The sequence below is a fragment of the Protopterus annectens genome, chromosome 11.part0 (genome assembly GCF_019279795.1).
Source record: "Protopterus annectens isolate FY-2018-M chromosome 11.part0, PAN1.0, whole genome shotgun sequence".
Classification (NCBI taxonomy): Eukaryota; Metazoa; Chordata; order Ceratodontiformes; family Protopteridae; genus Protopterus; species Protopterus annectens.
Genome location: NC_056745.1, coordinates 496,724,910 through 496,742,268, shown reverse-complemented (window position 1 = coordinate 496,742,268; position 17,359 = coordinate 496,724,910). Strand labels below are relative to the sequence as shown.

The window sequence follows — 17,359 nt, the reverse complement described above, 5'->3', positions numbered from 1 at the left end:
GAATCCTGGGGCATGGTGGGGGGATCTCTAGCAAGTTGCAATTTGGATTGCAGTCTTGCCCAGAGTTAGTTGCACTGGGATAATCTCGGATGCATTATGCTGTGCAACTAGCCTGGAGGTGTGGATATCCTTAATGAATATGGGCACGCCTCCGCCTTTAGTGTTTCAGTCCAGGTTAGGTGGCCAAAAGGTGTGGTATGAATTATAGCCTGGTAATGCAGGGGTGCTCTCTGGAGCCTTGAACCAGGTCTGTGTCACTGCACAGATGTCGATGTTCTCCATTTTAAGGAGCGTCTCAAGTGAATGTATTTTGATGTTTAGACTTCTAGCATTGAGTAGCGTTACCCTCAGATTTTAAATCAGCTGCGACCCCTTACACAGCTGCATTCTGGTTCCCTCTGTTTGGGTGGACTTGGTGTATAAGAGAGTTGTTTTTGGTTGGTCCTCTTTCTTCTGGATCCATTCAGTCTATGTATGGCCTCTGCCATGCAGTGTTTTTCTCTCTCTGTCTGCTATTGTGGTCCGGATTTAAGCCCTACTCTTCCTAGTGTTGGAGCAGGGTGGGACCACGGTCCAGAGGTTTACCTTCTCAGATCCGGGGTCCTCTTTATGTCTCTCTGGAATGATTGAGGTGATGGAGAGAACCCTGTCTGCATCACTGACTCAGATGGTCCCAACACCTTCAGTTCCTCAGTCCACAGCCTTACTGTCTCTGCATCTGGAATGTCACCTCTCCTCTCCTCAGGGACAGCTAGTACCAAAACCCCAGGCATCCCATCAGCAGGGTTTCCCTTCTTCTGACACGTCCCCAAAGCATCCCACTGAGGAGGTCACTAAGAAGAAAGTATGCAGGAGGAAACACTTAGATTCCCCCGAATCTGTCGCAGAAGACAGAAATTTTAATGAAGGACAAGGGTCCCCTCGGTCATCTTCTGATGATGTCATATTTGAAGACACCCTCGAGATCGTGAAACATGGAGGTGGCTGGAAGTCCAGCAATCCTTTGTCTGAAGAACCTGTACTCCTGGAGACATTCGGTACCAGCCCGTCTACCTCCTGGGTGAACCCCGCCTGCCAATCAGCTCATTGAATTGACCTTTCAACGGACATGGAGGGATCCTGACACCATTGGGCCAACCCACAAGTACCCTAACAAACGCATGACAGTCCAGAGGATAAACAGTTTTGGTTGAGAACTGTGCCTGTTGATGTCAGTCTTGGCGGCAGACACTAAGAAAGAATTTTCAAAGGAAAGTTCCACTGTTCATCCCCCCAACAAGGAGTCGTGGGCAGTAGGTTTCATAACTGTGTATGCTTCCGCGACCTTTGCCTTAAGGTCACGGAACTTTTTGGCACATTTCACTAGTTTGTAGAGGGACCTGATTAAGGAACTGTCAAACACCATCTTAGAATCTGTTTCTGAAGTGCAAGTGTCTGTCACTTCTCATTTGGCTACTCCGCACTCGATTTCCAGTTCTTCCATGAGGCTCATTTTAATATAGCAGAAGGAACATCAAGGGCATTGGGTTCAGGAGTTTCCATTTTCCATAAGGAGATGCGCTTATGTGATTTTGCAGATCCCTTTAAGTCTTCACTCGTCTATGCTCCTTTTGATGGCACATCTCTTTTTGGTCCCCAAGGTTAAAGGCTCATTATCCAGGTGTGAGAAGGATGGAAATATATTTTCTGTCATGTGCATATATTTTTACACCTCCCACTGATCCTTTTCAAGGAATCATCAAAGTGGTATTTTCTGTTGAAAGCTAGTCTCTATCCATTCAGCTTACCTTTTTCTACTTTCACATCAGCCTCAAGTCTTTTTCGTTATGCTGGTTGGTTGAGGTACCTCACATGTCAATAGAAGGGCTACTGTTGTGGTCATACATGACTGGGAACTTCTCACTTCTCCAAACACACATCAGCTTCCACTAACCAGGGTTTCTTAACAGTACTTCCCTAAATTGCAAAACTATAATCAAATCAGAACCATTTCCTGCATAAAACCAAGATTCCTTTAAAAAACTTCACTTGATGGTGTCCTTCGTGTTTCACTGCTGCAGTCATCACACTTGGGTTATCTGTCTGCAGGTAGCCCTCAGTCGGCCTGAATACCAGAGTCTTCGGATTTCCGTGTCGGATGCTGTCACCTCTTCCATGACTTCAGGTCGTTAGGGGTATAAAACATGCAGCCGATGCCATTACATCAGCTTTTCTTGCCGCATGGGAGCCCAAAGCAGAAGCAGTTTGCAAGTGCCGGTCGGCCGCTACCTGAAATTTTCGTTTTTCGAGTTTCATACCTGAAGTCTTATACAGCTAAGTACCCAGTTGACTTTTCTTTCTTCAGACACTAGACCAGATGTTCTTCATCTCACATTGCTGCAGTCATAACTCATGGGTAGTCCGTTGTCCTCGGTCGGCCCGAATACCAAAGTATTAGGCTGACGTCGGTCATGGGCGCTCAGATCTGACGTCAGAGCGTCAGGGTATTAAAGCGCATGTCCGACGTCATTTCCTCAGTCTTTTTTGCCGCATGGTCCGAAGCAGAAGCAGCGTTTGCAAGTGCCGTTCGGCGTTCTGAAATTTTCGTATTCTGAGTTTCAGACCGAAACCAAGTTGGGCTAAGTACCCCGTTGGGGAATATTTTTGTTTTTTCTTGCCTCAGTTACTTCCGGATGTCAGAAAAAGTGAATAATTGTATTTCTTGTGGGAAACAGATACCGCATAGGGATTACCACTCTCTTTGTATTCCTTGTTTGGGACCGGAGCACGACGTAGTAGGGTGTCGCTTTTGTGCTAGGTTTAATAAGCGCACCATTAAACATAGGCTAGATTGTGCTAGGCTTGTCTTCGGTAAGCGGTGTAATTACAATATGCCGTCGGATCCTCCTACGCCTGCTACCGCGAAGAAGCGCAAAGATACATCTTTAAAGTCCAAACAGGATGACTCGTCCGTTCCGGACGCCGGTTCTTTAGACACTACGGTGGATTTGGTTGATCCGGCCGAAGTTTCAACTGAGTCTCAGGGGGAGACGTTGGTTTTGCAAGATGTGGCCTCTCAGGAGTCAGGTCAAGCTGAGGGGGCCTCTCAGGTTACTGTTCTCCCTTCTTTACCTAGGGTGGTTAGGCCTTCTCCTTCTGTTTCTAAGGTGCCCTCCAAAGGCAGGCCTGGTTTGCCTTCCACAGGTGTCAGTCCTAGCTCTGCAGGTTCTGTGCCTAAAAAACATATGCTTAAAATGGCAGAAGATTTAATTACTTTAATCAGGAGTTCTATGTCCCCTCCTGATAAGAGGCCTAGGGTGGAGCCAGAAATGGAAAGTTTGGAGCAGGCTTCAGATTACTCAGAGTCTTCGGCTGAAGACATTCAGGATTTTCCTCCTTATTCTGATTCAGACGCAGAGGATTCCACTCCTTCTGCTTCTCCTCCAGAGGATTTTTCTTTTTCAGAAACCCTGCATTCCATGAGGGAGCATTTTAAATGGGAAGGTCAGGATTTCTCAGATTCCAGGAAGAGGCTTAGGGAATTTTTGTTTTTACCACAGCATAGGCCCTTGGCTATACCTCCTGTTTTGGATGTTGTTCAAGACGTTTTCTCTGAGGCTTCCCTTAATCCAGACTCTTTGCCTCGTGCGCCAGTTAAGCCAGATAGGTATTATAGAGTGCCTGAGGCTCATAAATATCTGTATAAAAGCCCTAGGGCCGATCCAGAAACTATTAGCCAGGGACCTAAGGGTGTCAGGGCTTCTGTTGTAAAGAATCCAGTTCCTTTGGATAAGGAGGCTAGAGCTTTGGAAAGATGGGGTAAGAAAGTGTATACCTCTTCCACTTTAGCAATGAGGGCTTTGAATTGCCAGTTTCATATGTTGAAGTACCAGAATTTTCTCCTTACTCAGTTAAAATCTAAAATGGATGCTTTGGCAGAGGGCATAGAGTGTAAGGAATTACAGGATTTGGTACATGCCTCTGATCAGGTGGGTAAGCATGCTTTGCAGTGTGGTTTTGATGCTTTGCAGGCTTCCTCCAGGGTGGCTGCCACTGGTTCAGTTATTCGCAGGCACGCCTGGCTTAAGGATCAGAATTTGTCAGAGCATGTTAAAGCTAGGATTTTAGATGCTCCTTTGCAGTCTGAAGTTTTGTTTGGTTCTCCTGTGGAGTCTGTCTTGAAGAAAATGGAAGACAAGGCTAAGTCTATGCAGACTGTTAAAGATTTTTTGCAGGTGCAGCCCCGTAAGTTTAGCAGGAACTGGCCTGCTAAGGGTTGGACTTACCCTTCTTCTGATTCACAGTCTAGGGGTAGATCTAGACGTGGTAGGGGCAGAGCTCAGAGTTCTTTCAGGCCTAGGCCGTGGAGTTCACCAGCACAATCTACAGGTGAGGGCAGGGGCCAGTCCTTTCGTAAACAGGCCCAATGACTTGCATCTTCAGCTGCCAGATCCTTCCTGTCTGGCAGCTCCTTTGGGAGGAAAGTTGGCACTCTTCAAGCAAAATTGGTTTCTAGTCACCCAGGACAACTGGGTGTTGGACATTATAGACCGAGGCTACAAGTTTTATTTCCACACATTGCCTCCTTTCAAAGGCATGCCAGACATTCCTCCTCAGCAAAGGTTAGAGGCTCACAAACAGATTTCTTTACTTCTTCAAATGGGGGCTATACAGCAGGTCCCTCTGTCAGAAGTGGGCCTCGGATTTTACTCTCACCTATTTCTTGTACCAAAGACAGGAAACACTTGGAGGCCAATCTTGGATTTATCTATCCTCAACACATATCTGGACATTCCAAAATTCAAAATGTTGACGTTGCAACAACTTCTGCCTCTGTTGGGCAAAGATCACTGGATGGTAACTCTGGATCTCAGAGGCTTATCTTCATGTTCCTATCAGGCTCAGTTGCAGGAGATTCCTGCGTGTGGGGGCTGGGACTTTACATTATCAGTTCTTTGCATTGCCCTTTGGCTTATCTACTGCGCCCAGGGTATTCACAAAAGTTCTGGCTCCAGTGATAGCCTTCTTCAGGTTAAGAGGAATACAAATTTATCCTTACTTGGACGATTGCCTGATTCTTGCTCAAGACAAGCACAAGCTTCTTCACCATCTGCAGTATGTTATGACAGTGTTAAGGTGCCTAGGGTATTCTGTGAACGAAACAAAGTCCAGTCTAGTACCCTCTCAGGAAATATGCTTTCTGGGTGTGAGACTGAATACAGCTTCCCAGATGGCCTTTTTGACCCCGGACAAGCAAAAGAATCTTACACTTTACTTCCATCAATTGTCTCTACGGTCCAGGCTGACTGCAAGGACAGTCCTTCAAGCCTTGGGGTTCATGGCATCTTGTATTCTGGTGCTTCCCAATGCCAAACTGCATATGAGGAAGCTTCAATGGTATCTCAAAAATGTATGGACACAACACTGCCAAGATCTGGACACTGTCATTCAGATAATACCTTGCATTCAAAAGGAATTTTTGTGGTGGGCTCAGGAATGTCACCTAAACAAGGGACTCTGTGACCCGACCAGAGGCGAGTCAGATTTTAACGACGGATGCCTCGGACAAGGCCTGGGGAGCACACCTCAATGGAAAATGGGTTCAAGACACGTGGCCTGCCAGACTTCAACATTTACATATCAACTTGAAGGAAATGTTAGCAGTCCAGTTTGCATTGATGGCTTTCAAGGATTTACTTCTCCCAGGGCAGGTGTTGATTCAAACAGACAACACAACTGTCATGTGGTACATCAACAAGCAAGGGGGAACCCATTCGTACCCTCTTTGCAGGCAAGCTATGATTTTGTGGGAGACTGCTCTCAGTTTGCAACTCACTCTTCAAGCAAGGTTTCTGCCAGGAGCACAGAACTCCTTAGCAGATGTTTTGAGCAGACGGATAGTGGATCCCCACGAGTGGAAATTGGATCCTCATGTATTTCGACAGTTGACAATGATATGGGGACTCCAGACATAGATCTGTTCGCTTCTCCACTAAATTTCCAGGTGCCAAAGTTTTGCACACAGATGTTTCATCCCACAGCTTGGAAAGTGGATGCTCTATCATTCAGTTGGAGCAATCTTCACGTCTATGCCTTTCCGCCTCTGCCTCTTCTTCCAAAGGTTCTCTTGAAGGTCAGACAAGACAAGCCCTCCATGATTCTAATAGCTCCAGACTGGCCTCGACAGCACTGGTACCCTCTGCTGAGGAGTTTAGTACGGGAACCTCCTTACCCTTTGCCTTTGATTCCACACCTTTTGACTCAGGAGGGCAATCATTTCCTCAATGTCAGGATTCAGTCCCTGCATCTAACAGCCTGGCATATTCTGTTCTAGAACCTGGAGGGTCGCAGCTTCCTCAACAAGTTTTGAATGTTATTTTGGAGGCCAGGAGGCCTAGTAAAAGGAAAGTTTATGCTGATAAATGGAGGAGGTTTTTTATTTGGAGCAAAGCAAAGAGCTTTGATGTTTCCAGGCCTGATTTGAGTGTTTCTCTTCAATATCTTACAGAATTATTGGACAAGGGTTTGTCTTTCTCCTCTATAAAAGTTCATGCTGCAGCCATTTCTGCTCACTATGACTGTGATCCACCATTATTCTCTCATCCTTTGTTTAAGAAATTCCTTAGGGGGGCAAAGAACATAAGACCCAGCGAGAGCTCCTACTCCTGCTTGGGATCTCAATTTTGTGTTGGAAAAACTTACTTTACCTCCTTTTGAACCTGCAGCTACAGCTGAGTTAAAGTTTTTGTCTTGGAAGACTGCTTTTTTGTTGGCTATTACGTCTGCTAGAAGGGTTTCTGAATTACAGGCTCTAATGGCAGTTGAACCATTCCTAATTTTTCATAAGGACAGGGTATCTCTGCGTACTAACCCTACTTTCATGCCTAAAGTGGTTTCAAATGTGGCCTTGAACCAATCTATTCATTTGCCTACTTTTTATGCAGATCCCCAAAATAAAGGGGAGAAAATTTTGCACACTTTGGATATTCACAGGCAGTTGCGTTATTATTTGAGCAAGACTAAAGGGTTCAGACAGTCTCAGCAGTTGTTTGTTTCTTTTGCTTTGGGTTCTCGGGGGGGAAACCTGTTTCAAAACAAACTATTTCTAAGTGGATTGGCTTTTGTATTGCTTTTTGTTATTCTCACCATGGTAAGGAGATTCCAGCTGGAATCAGGCCTCACTCCACTAGGGCTACTGCCACTTCTACTGCTTTTTTAAGGGGGGTAGCTACTAAAGATATTTTGGAAGCAGCTACTTGGAGTTCAGTGCACACTTTTTCTAAACATTACCATCTTCCTCTTTATTCCATATCTTGGGCTGGATTTGCCACTGCAATCTTGCAGGGCATTTTGGCAGCCCCCAATGTTTTATGATTTTGCCAGCCTCCCTTTACCTCTGCTTTGGGATTCTACCCATGAGTTATGACTGCAGCAATGTGAGATGAAGAACATAGTACAGTTTTGTATCTACCATAAATGTAGATGTTCGAAGATCCACATTGCTGCAGTCCAATTTACCCTCCCTCCTTCCCCTCTGTAGTTTGGAGTGGTGGTATGATTTAGGTTGTAGCTGTTTTTTGTACATGGTTTTAGGGAGTTATTCTATTTTTGGCTGTGGCCTTTATTTTTAGGGCCTTCTGACATCTGGGGCAAGAAAAGACTGAGGAAATGACGTCGGACATGCGCTTTAATACTCTGACGTCAGATCTGAGCGCCCATGACCGACGTCAGCCTAATACTTTGGTATTCGGGCCGACCGAGGACAGCGGACTACCCATGAGTTATGACTGCAGCAATGTGGATCTTCGAACATCTACATTTATGGTAGGTACAAAACTGTGCTTTCCTCTGATGATAAAATTTCCGAGACCCCACCCCTCTTTAAATGCCTTTTGATAGTTCACCTCGTTCTGAACCTACCTTCAGTGGGTGTTATGTTCTGATGGGCTCCTGGTGTGTCTTCTGCATTTCTGTTCCCATCTACCATTGATTAGAAGTTTCTACGCAAAGCCATTAGACTGAATTTTCTTTATCTCCTTGTTCCTTTTTGGCCCTGTTATTTCTCAGTCTCTATACTCTTCAACCAGACTTGATCTCTGTTGGAAAAATTAGGAGATTTTGGTAGGGTTGTATGAGTCTTGGATGATCCCACAGATAGGACCTGAGATATGGGAAGATTTCCGTCTAATGGCTTTACATAGAAACTTATAATATTTATATCAAAGGAGGATAATTATTCAAAGGGTCCTACTTGGAAAAGGGGATGAGCAAGGATGGGCCATATTAAAATCAGCTAGAAAATGAAAGCTGTCCTTGCTCATCCCCTTTTCCAAGTAGGACCCTTTGAAACAATTTCCCTCTTTTGATATAAATATTCCTTTAGGGAAAGCTTTCCTTTTAGTGACCGTCCCTTGTTGGAGAGAGTTTCATAGATTCAAGCATTGTATGCTAAATCTCTTTACATTATTTCCTATTGAGATTAGGTGTTCCTCTGGGTTAATCCTTTCTTTATACCAAGAATAACCACCAGACGAGGGTTGGGAAGTTGGCATAATGGTTAAGATGTTTACCTTACAAACACAAGGTGCAGGGTTTGATTCTCACATGGGATAATTAGCTAGAATTAAAATGGCCCACAAGGGCAGTTAGCCTAGTACTAATCTATGAAAGAACATTAATCTAACTATACGATACAGTTTATTTTTCACAAGACCGCTAGCAAAGGCAGAAGCGTCACAGCCTCTTGTTTTTATACAAGTATCTTCCTACTTCTCAGCACCACACAGTATGAAAACTCTGACTGGATGTTTGTCTTTTTTGCTAATGACCACTTAGGTCAAACAGGAAAAATAAAGAAAGTAGTATAGCTGTAGCCAATTATACTACTGGCTTTATTTCACTAATTTCTTTCTGGGATTCTGACCCAACAGTGAGGAAGAGTGAAAAGGGCAACATCAGATAGAAAAGTTTTGTACTTACCTTAACATTAGATCTGCATTGTCCATTTTCATTCTTCCTCACCTTCCTTCCCAGCCATCCACTACTGACCTTGTCATTCCTAGAAGAAAGAAAGTTAATATAGGAGCCTTCATGTTCCCAGTTTGAAAATTAGTTTTTCTTCATTGTGCCTGTCTTTTACAAGTTAGTACACAGAAGACAGCAAACTTGATCTAAGGAGTTTGGCAGGTAGTAGTGCATTATGGGAAGAAAGAGGTACTCAAGACTAGGATCTAAAGTCTTGGGAGAAAGCGGACAATTGGGATACAAGTTTCGGATCCCAGACCCATCACTGAGGAAGAATGAAAATGGACAACACAGATCTAACGTTATGGTAAGTGCATAACTTTTCTTTGCTATTCCCTATAAAGACTTGCATCAAAAGTCTTAGACCACCTATTAGAAACCCCCCCCCCCATTTCATCGCCATCCTTTTCCACTTTGGTTTATAACTTTTTTGGTTGAGTTTTGTATGCCTTAAACGAGTAGTTTAAAGTACCTCTTCAAATCGGGTAACCCTAAACCATCTTGTATGGGGAGAATCAACTTATCCCACTTAAGTCTTGCCCCTGTTTTCCTCCCATGGTAGTTCCACCGTTTGTCATCCACACTGTCTTTTGCTTTTGGTAAAAATGTACATTACCTGTATGTAAGACAATTCCAGACCACCACAACCCCCTTCCTGCAATTTTAGATTTTGATGTGGCCATAGCCCTAAATGTTTAAAGTTCCATTGTAGGCCTGGAAAGTCTCTCCAGAGCTGGAAGGAAAATCATGGGTTTAGGGGCCCTAATAGCACAACTAGAATATGGTCTCTTCTTACTAACCACAGCCCCCAACAAAAACTTCACCTTATTACAAACAGTAGCTAAATAGGATACGTTGCTTCATCACCTCAGCTCCTAGAAGAGAATGTCATGGTTCTGTTCTTAAAAAAGAAAATGGCTTCCAATACAGGAAATATGTGACTTCTTTCTAGGAACCCTACTTTATAAACTGCTGAATTAATACTCATTCCCATACTAGCAATCAGTTTCACGATAAGAGAATATGCAACCATACAACCTCAGATCCAGATATTCCCTCACCCTATCCCTGTATCATGCAGTGTCAACTGCTGGGCCAGAAGTTTTTGCACATCATTCCTCAATAGTAAGAGAGTTGCTGGCAGTTCGTGTTCAAATAAAAAAAAAAAAGCTGAAACCTCACATGCAGAAAAATACACCTGCCTCAACAACCCCAAAACATGTTAGGATTGCCATGTAACTGAACTTTCCATCCTCAAACCCAGTTCTCTCTCTCCCATCTTCCCTCCTTCCCCAGTCTCCCTGTATCCATTTCCAACCCACCTTTCATTCCTTAACCTGTTACATGTGTCCCTCTACTACACCAATGTCTTTGTCTTTATGTATGAAATTCTTTTCCTTCCTTCATCTGTAGTCTGTATGTAATCCTCGTACTTCCTAACCTTCTCTCTCATGCCTCTTTTTCCACCTCCCTCTTTAACAATCTTTCCCTCACACTTCTTGGAATTTCATGAGTCATATGTTTCATATTCTTTGAGTGTGTACTTTATAATTGTATGGTGTATATATGTACTACACTTGCTGTATTGATCATTTGTCTGTCTGTATGGTGGTGTACACCTGGACTGAGCCTGAAATAGGTCCATTTGGTATCTGCTTTGTAATTTAAGCAAGAGACTGAAAGGACTAAAAGCATTTTCATTGCCTTTATTTTACTGTTCATATTCAAGAGCTTCTTGTTTCTTAAATTTTGATTAGCTTTTGTTTAGTCTGTTTCCATATATCCTTCGCTGCCATAACAGAATCCTTAATGATCCATATACCTATATACTTCATCTGCTCTCAAGTATGGATATTGTTGAAGCCAGTTCATGCATGATTGTGTATTTTACCTCTGCATCTTCTACTTTATCTTCATTTGTTTTATATTCCTGAAGGATTTGAAACTGTTTCAAGGTGTTCCTCAATACTGATGTACCCTTTTTCTGGATTTATCAAATATAGAATAATATCTGCAAATAAGGGGCAACTTTTTTAAATTACCAAAACAGTTGTACCCTTAAATTTGTATTTGTGAACCCCTTTTTTTCTTTGATAATGGCTTTAAATGTAAAGCAAATATCTGAGGCAAAAGTGGTCCAGCGGTAGCATTTGTTGCCTCACAGCAAGAGGTTCTCCTGTCCAATTCTTGGCTGGGGTGCCTTCTGTGCAGAGTCTGCATGTCCTCCCTGCATTCATGTGGGTTTTCTCTGGGTGCTCCCATTTCTTCCCAAATTACAAAGACATGCATCTAGAGTGATTCTCTCTGGGCTTCCATTGAAAATTGGCTTTGTTCCAAGTCTGACTTTCCCAGTAAACAAATGATAAATAATAATAAAAAAAGGATATCCATGCGTGGTTCCTCTGTTCAGGTACAGTTTGTTGGTGAGACTGCCTCCCATCTTAATTTTTGTCTGTGACCCTTCAACTAAGAACCCATGAGTTAATTGGCTCAGCTGTACTCATGTTTATGAGGGGCATAAGATGAAGTATATTGTACTTATTCTCCCTATTATTTTGTCAAGGAGAGCAAATGCAGCCATTGCCCTTCTCATAAAATCCTAGCTGACCATATTAAATGCTTTCTCTGCATCAAGACAGTCCAACAGTAGTGGCATTTTATTACACTCCGATCCTATCTCAAATGTAATAGTTTTTGGCCTCTCCTCAAAACCACATTGGTCCTAATCTGTCAGTTTTGGTAACTTTGACGTTCTGTTAGCTGATATAGACATAAACATTGTGTGGTTGTGGTTTAAAATAAAAGTGGACCCATATGAACCAGATCTGTTGGGTCTACACACTCTGATAATTCTGCCAGGCTTCTTCCAGGATGTTGGCACTCTTCCTGCTCTCATTCTAAAATATCTGTTGTCTCAGACCTTTGTTTAAATGCATATTCCTTTAAATATAAATTTTTATCCAGTCTAGCAGTTGTTGTTTTTTTTTTTTTTTTAGCACAGTTGTATCGTGAGAGAATATGTAAATTAGACTGAATTAGTCTTCCTTACCAAACACTGTCATTTATTACTCACAATTCTTCCCTCTCTTGTTAATGGTTTCCCTTTGTACATATTCAGTATTGCAAATCAGGTTCCAGTGCCCAACAATAAATTTCCCCTGCTGAAAACTTTTTTCCCCAAATTCTCTAAAGCTCCTTAACATCAGGTTTAGCTGAAATTTAAATTCAGAGGTTCATAGGTGTTCAGTAGGCTAACGACCACAAGGGCCTTTTTAAACCTAGCCATACATCCCAAATCTCTGGCAGGTTCTGATACTCTTGATAAGTGTAAGAAGGGGATTGGGAGATGAACCATTTACAGGCTGCCTGTGTCCATTAGAGACTTTTCTTTGCTGCTGCATCTGTTCTGCTACCCATTCTCTTCCTTCTTTGTAGCTTGCTACATTCAGGAAGTTCATGGATTGCCGATGTTCTTCGTGTTTCACTGTTGCAGTATTTACATTTGGGTAATCTGCTGGCAGGTTACCATCTGTCGGCCTGAATAACAAAGTCTTGGGTCCTGCGTCGGTTGCTGCCTCCTCTTCCATGACGTCAGGTTGTCAGGGGTATAAAACATGCAACCGACACCATTTTATTCAGTCTTTCTTGTCGCGTGGTGCCCGAAGCAGAAGCAGTTTTCAAGTGCCGGTCGGCCGACTCCTGAAATTTTCGCATTAAAGTTTCAGAACCAAAGTCTTCAAACTAAAGCAAAGTACCCCGATGGGGAAACTTTTTCTTGCTCCTTACGGATGTCAGTAAAAGTTAATAATTGCATTACTTGTGGGAAGCAAATTCCTCATAAGGATTTTCATTTGTACTGTATCCAGATCATAACGTGCCTTGCTGTCGGTTTTGTGCTAGATTTAACCAACACACTATTAAGCATCTGTATGTTTTTGCTTCTAAATATTTTGGATCAAGATTTAATTATCCTGAAATGTCATTGATTAGCAATCCGACTACTGGAGTTCACAAAAAACGCAAAGAAAAAGACAGAGACAGACCATCGAAGTCCAAAACTGACGACAAAACTTCTCCTAAGCCAGTCACCGGTACTCAGTGAGGCGCTTTCGCAGCCCCTGATGCCCGCTACTTTTGAGTCACAGGCCTCTACCGAGACACATTCGGAGTCCGGTATGCCGTGAGATTCTCAGAGTATTGAACCTGCAGATGTCTCTCCCTTGGATGGGTCTGGAGCGGCTGAGCAGGCACCTGCTTTTGAGGGGGTTTTCAGGCCTCAACATTTTTATATTAAACCGACGCCAGCCTCAAAAACAAGGTCAAAACCATCTTCTGTGTCTAAAAAAACTGACGCATGAGCCACGTCAGGCCCCTATGCCTAAAAAACAGATGATCAAAATGGCCAAGGACTTAATTATCTTGATCAGGGGTTCCCAAATCCCCCCCCCCCCTGCTAAGAGGCCTAGGCAAGGCACGGATTATGAATCTTCAGATCAGGTTTCCATTTCTTCTGATTCCTCTTCTGATTAGGAATTTTCTTTTCCACCCTGTGAGGATTCTGATGCAGAGGAATCCATCACATTTGCATCTCTTCCTGAGGGTTTCTCTTTTGGAGAGACTTTGCATACTTTAAGGGAACATTTTCACAAGGAAAGTCAGGACTTCTCTGAATCAAAAAAGAGGCTTAGGGATTTCCTTCTTCCTCAGCATAGGCCTTTGGCAATACCTCCTGTATTAGACATTGTTGATGTGTTTTCGGAATCAAGCATGGCTCCTGATTCCCTTCCTCCGACTCCTAGTAAGCCAGACAGATATTACAGGGTTCCTGACTCCCACAAATTTTTATTCAAAAATCCTGCTGCTGATCCTGAGATGGTTTCACAGGATCCCAGGGGTGTAAAGACCTCTACAGCCAAACATCCTACCCCCTCTGATAGAGATTCCAGGGCACTGGATAGATGGGGAAAGAAGGTTTATACGTCAATCAGGGCCTTAAACTGCCAGTTTCATATGCTTAAATATCAACAGCATGTTATGGGATTACTGAAACAGAAAATTATGTTGATTTCTGATTGTGTGGAAAATAGGGAGTTACATGAATTATTGCATTCAGCAGAACAGGTCGGAAAGCATACTTTGCAATGTGGTTTTGATTCCTTGGAGGCCTCTTGCAGGGCTGCAGTTACTGGATCTGTGATTAGAAGGCATGCCTGGCTAAAGGAACAAAATTTGCCTGATCATGTTAAAGCTCAAATAATTACATTCCTGGGTGCAAGCTTGAATACAACTGCCCAGATGGCTTACCTTACGCCAGACAAACAAAGGTAACTAACAACATACTTCAAACAAATGGCAACAAAAACCCAGTTATCTGCAAGACAAATTCTGCAGGCTTTGGAGTTCATGGCATCCTGCATTCTACTAATTCCATATGCGAGACTGCATATGAGGAAACTTCAATGGTACCTAAAAAGTTTATGGAGTCAACATTGTCACAGTCTTGAAACAGATTCCTCTCATTCCCTGCCTACAACAGGAGTTTCTTTGGTGGGCAGAGACATATCACCAAAACAAGGGACTGTCATTCACTCTACCCCCTGCCACCCAAACCCTAACTACAGACGCATCAGACTATGCTTCGGGGGCCCACCTGGCGGGGGAGATGCATTCATGGCAAATGGAGCCCAAAAAATGCATCTGCATATCGACCAGAAAGAGATGCTAGCTGTTCAGAATGCTCTGACAGCCTTCAAGGACTTACTTCATCCAGGACAACTACTGATAAAGGCGGAGAACACCATGGTTATGCGGTACATAAACAAGCAGGGGGGGATACACGTTCCTACCCCTTTTGCAGACTAGCCATGGCATTGTGGAACACAGCTTTGACTTGCCAAATACATCTTCAAGCTCAAATCCTGCCAGGAAAACAAAATACTCTGGCAGACGACCTAAGCAGAAGTCTTATGGACCCGCACAAATGGAAACTGGATCCACAAATCTTCAGCATATTAACACAGAAATGGGGGAGCCCAGAGATAGATCTATTTGCCTCTCCCCAAAATTATCAGTTGGACAAATTCTGCACAAGAACTCATCACAAAAAAGCATGGAAAGTGGATGCCCTATGCTTCAGTTGGAAACCCCTATGAGTCTATGCCTTTCCCCCTCTGCCTCTTCTCTCCAAGGTCTTACTAAAAGTCAAACAGGAAAAACCAAAAATGATCCTAGTTGCTGTGCACTGGTACCCACTTCTAAGGAATATGTCTCAACTTCCTCTTTGGTACTTCCCTCAAATACCTCATCTACTGTCTCAGCAGAACAATCAAATTCTGCACACTCAGCTCCAAACTCTGAATCTTGCAGCATGGCTGATCATTTCATTATTCAAACAACACCTCTCAATAAAGCTGTGATGGATGTCATTTTGGAAGCCAGAAGGCCTAGTACTAGAAAATCTTATGCTGATAAATGGAAGAGATTCTGTGCTTGGAACCAAGCACAAGGAACAGAGACAGCAAAGCCCAATATTCCTCAGATTTTACAATATTTGACTGAGATGCTTGACAAGGGCCTATCTTTTTCTTCAATAGAAATCCATGCCTCTGCCATCTTGGCTCATTACAACACAGAGCCTCCCCTCTTTTCTCATCCTCTGCTTAAACAGTATCTTAGAAAGGCCAAAAATGTAAGGCCTCCCAGAAGGTCACCAACTCCAGCATGGGACGTCAATTTTGTGCTGGAAAAACTCACCCTGCCTCCTTTTGAACCAGCAGCTACTGCAGATATAAAATTTCTATCTTGGAAAACAGCTTTTCTCTTGGCAGTCACTTCTGCAAGAAGGGTTTTAGAACTACAGGCTCTCATGGCTGTGGAGCCTTTTATTGCATTTTACCCGGACAGGGTGTCTTTCAGGGCCAGTCCTTCTTTTATGCCTAAGGTGATATCCAGTATGGCTCTTAACCAGACAATTCACCTGCCAAAATTTTGCCCAAATCTGCAGAACAAGGAGGAGCGGATTCTGCATTCATTGGACGTGCAGAGATAACTAAGATTCTACTTAAACAGGACCAATTCTCTAAGAAAGTCTGAGCAACTACTGGTAGCATTTGCTATAGGGTCAGAGGGGAAGGCAATATCAAAGCACACTGTTTCTAAGTGGATAAGCCACTGGATTTGTTTCTGCTACTTGCACCATGGTAAACCTGTGCCCAAGGGGATCAGGTCACATTCCACCAGGGCTGCCTCTACCTCAACAGCTTTTCTCAGAGGGGTTCCAACCAAAGACATTCTAGATGCTGCTACTTGGAGCTCTGTGCATACCTTCACAAAGCGTTATCATTTGCCTCTTTTCTCCAAATCCAGGGCAGGTTTTGCCACTACAGTTCAGCAGGGGCTTATAGCCGCTCCTAATGCTGTTTAGTTCCATCCTCCCATCCTTAGCTTTGGGGTTCTCCCCAAATGTAATGACTGCAACAGTGAAACACGAAGAACATAGTACAGTTGTGTACACTTACCATAAATGTAGATGTTCGAGAGTATTCATTGTTGCAGTCTGGGTTACCCACCCGCCATCCCCCTTTTTTATACCTTTCCTTTTCTTCACTATGTAGTAAAGCCTTTGTGGTGTATTTGCTTTTAGATGAAGGTAAAGTTTATGTTGCTAAAAGTGCATTTATGTATATTTCTGTCTGTTTATATATATATATTTGCTACCCATTTAGGGGGTACCTGACCTCTGGGGCAAAACAAACTGAATAAAATTGCGTCGGCTGCGTGTTTTATACCCCTGACGACCTGACGTCATGGAGGAGGAGACAGCAACCGACGCAGGACCCAAGACTTTGTTATTCAGGCCGACTGAGGGCAACCTGCCAGCAGATTACCCAAATGTAATGACTGCAACAGTGAATACACTAACATCTACATTTATGGTAAGTGGTATACAACTGTACTTTCTTAATTGCTGAAGAGCTGTAATCCTTCCTCCAGACATTCCTTCCTATAGTTAAAGCAGAAAAAGTGCTTTGGTTGCTTGTGCCTCTGGTATATTCCCTCTTTTAGCCTTTATATGGTTTAGGTGTCAAGAGTTGAGGTGCTATCACCCAACCACTTGATTCATTATCTGATTGACTACCTAAATAGTTTCTTGGACCTGTGTTTTCAGTGCCACATTTGGATATCACTTGTAAAGTGTCAGGCAGTATTTTTGCCAGTTTCTCAATTATTGCTATGCAAGTTTTAGTCAGTCATTGTATTTTTTTATACAGTTATTGCAATAAGTTGTTTTAGTGCACACTCTGATTAGCATGAATTTAAATAGACCTATTTCTGTTCTAGCTAAAAGATGAAACTC

General features: G+C 43.1%; 1 protein-coding gene across 1 annotated transcript in view; it reads left to right on the top strand.

Moving 5' to 3' along the window:
* The window catches only part of ZFC3H1 (zinc finger C3H1-type containing), a 3,672,721-nt gene that overhangs the window by 1,616,831 nt on the left and 2,038,531 nt on the right, over positions 1–17,359 (top strand). The gene's annotated exons all lie outside the window — the stretch shown is intronic.